The sequence below is a fragment of the Lactuca virosa genome, chromosome 2, assembly GCF_052849685.1.
Source record: "Lactuca virosa cultivar CGN04683 chromosome 2, Lactuca_virosa_CGN04683_v6, whole genome shotgun sequence".
In the NCBI taxonomy this organism is placed as follows: domain Eukaryota; kingdom Viridiplantae; phylum Streptophyta; class Magnoliopsida; order Asterales; family Asteraceae; genus Lactuca; species Lactuca virosa.
Window position 1 is genome coordinate 95,840 of NC_136427.1, and position 3,012 is coordinate 98,851.

Below are 3,012 nucleotides of genomic sequence, written 5' to 3' on the forward strand. Positions count from 1 at the left end.
CTCTTGAATTGTGTTTGAATCTGTTGTAAGAAAACAGACGCATAAACTAGGGGTAAGCATCAGGTGGTTTAGGCTGTTTTCGGGTTAGTCGGGTTGGTGTTCATCACCAAGCATAATAAGTTGGTTTAATCGGTTTACAGGTAAGTCGGGTTTGGTTACCCAGCTAACAAAAGCCCCAATTTGTTTTGGAAGTTTACTTAGCTTTTGACCACCAGTGGATATCATTAATAAGAACATGAATGATTGATCTTGGTAATGTATTTTTTAGTCAGAAATCATTCATCATTATACTAACGAATCGTTGAAATCATGTTTCTATTTCTTGCATATAACTCCAAGTCAAAATACCAAAAAGACTCTAAAATGTAAACTCTTCCAGACTCTTGTTACTCGATTAGTAAAGGGAACAACCACAACTTTGCAGCAAAATCAGAAATACAAATAAACAATAAGTAATATACTCTTAACAAGAAAAATCAAAGCTAGGACTTCAGATTTTGTACCGGAGCAGGAGGAGAAAGTCGTCGGCTGAAGCAGGAGGTCGCCGCCGGTCGCTGTGTCTTCGTCGTCTGCAGTTGAGAACACGAAGAGAGTTGTGCGAGAGGAGTAAGAGTGTGTGTGAGAACGAGAGTATTGAAATTTAGGGGGTGTTGTACTCTTTTTCTTATTTGACGCAATTATTGAAATTTAGGCCATAAACCTTAAAGGCTTAAACCCTTGTTTTCAATTACAAAAAACCCTACCTTGTCTGAAATTTAGGCCCAAATTTTAAAAAGCTATATGGTTCAATCCGGACCTGGTTTTGGATGAAATATTTGACCAATTATCGTAGAAAAAAATCAACATATTTGAGTTATGTATTGAAAAAATTAAGTAGATGCAATTCTTTTGACCTAAAAATCAACATATTTTTTATTTTTTGTTGACTGTTTAAAAAAATTTGTTTTTACGTATTATCCGATATTAGCTAACGACATGGCATTTAGTGTTGAATCACTTGATTTGATTTGTCCAAATTTAGTGTTTGAACTTTTTTTTTCAATATAAAAACCAAACTAAATTCCGAATAATTCAAACCAAACCAAAAAATAATCACAATTTGGCTTTGTTTGGTTTGAAAACCAACAAAATCAGATATTAATGTTAAAAAATAAAATATGAATTTTCAAATTTTCAAACATAAAAATCAAAGTTTCAAAGGTTAACACTTTGTTAACATAAGCCAAAAAAATGATAATTACCTTAGCGCCTTGTTCCCGACTTTTTTTTGTAAATTCGATAGAGGAAAGGGAATGAAATATTGACAAAAAGAAAGGGAGTGGAAGAAAAAAATTCTTTATTCCGAGTTTTTGAGTTTGAAAAAAATGAAAGGAAAATTTTAAGTTTTTATGTTCCCGAGTTGGGAGGAAAAAGAAAATAAAACTTAAAAATTTTATTTCCCCTCACTTTCTTCCCAAATCCGCCCAATTTTGGAGGAAAATTTTGAAGAAAAATATGGCTCCAAAATCTTTTTCTTCTCCTCATTTTCCTTCCATTAATAAAACTCGGAAACACGATTTTCCTTCGACATCCGCCACTTTTCCTTCATATCCATCCTTAAGTATAACTGAGGAACAAATCGTAATAGTTACAACTTACAGACACAATAACTTTTAGATTATAATGTCCATTACCCAATGTTGTAAAACTCGCCGAGTTGGCCGATTACTCCTCCGAAAACTCACTACTCGGCCCCTTACCGAGGCAAGTTACAGAATCTCGAGTACTCCCCAATCGGCCCCTTACTGAACTGAGTAGTGTTGTAAAAATCGGCCAACTCGGTGATTAATATGTATAACATACTTAATGATTTATTATTTAACACACACACATGTTGTTATTACTACATATATATCTTAAATTTCCAATAATTATTCACGAAGTGAGACAATTATGTGCTTTTCAGTTTTTGTGTATTCACAGGTATCTAATTTTGTTATATATTTCAATCAACTTATGATTTTAACTTATGATTTTGACGTATATAATTTCCTAAAAAATATTTCTACATGAATTACCGAATCCGAGTACTCCCCGAGTACTCGCGAGTACTCCCGAGTACTCGCTACTCGGTAGTCGACCGAACAGGTACCGAGTAACGAGTTCTACAACATTGCCATTACCTCGCATTAAATTACAACGTTTATCTTAAAAAAAATGGCTATAAGGTTATAAGTTAGCCGGCCCTAAGGAAGTACAGGGTGTATGACCGTACAAGATAAGACCCTATTTTTTTTTATTAAATTATATAGTTAATACGTGTATATATTTATAACATCCCAAAAAGTAAGACCAAAAATTTCAATTTTTAAAACAATATAACCATCATGCAAAACATGTTCATAAAACCATGATAGAATCAGAGTATGATCAAAACATCCAAATACATCATAGTCAAATAAAAAGCGGAACGATATGGTGTGTGCGATGCGATCACCCCGAGCTCTTCCTCTTGTATCCAGAAGTACCTGAAGCATAAAATGAAAACCATAAGCACGAAGCTTAGTGAGTTCCCCAAAACACCACATACCATTCATATCAAACATATACCAGGCCCCGCCCGACATCGAGCTCTGCTCGAAACAGATCTGTCAGATCTATGAGATGGGCCCCACCTCATCACATTCATCAGGCCCTGCCTAGCATCGGACCCCTCCCAGTATACATATAAACACATAACACATGCAAGAATCACAAAGATAAATAACATATAATATACTTATCAGGCCCTACCCGATATACATATCTCATACTACACATGCAAGAGTCACACAGACAACTAGCATCCTAATCATGATAATCATGGGCCGACATTGGTGCCTTCGACCCGCTAAATACTGTGAGGAGACTCACCTCAAGCTGCTGAATATCTCAAATAAAAGCTCGGACTGCTGATCCGAAAAATCCTCGCGCTAGCATCATTAAATAATACCCAATTAATAATTGATCCACAACCCTTAGCTGGAATCCTAG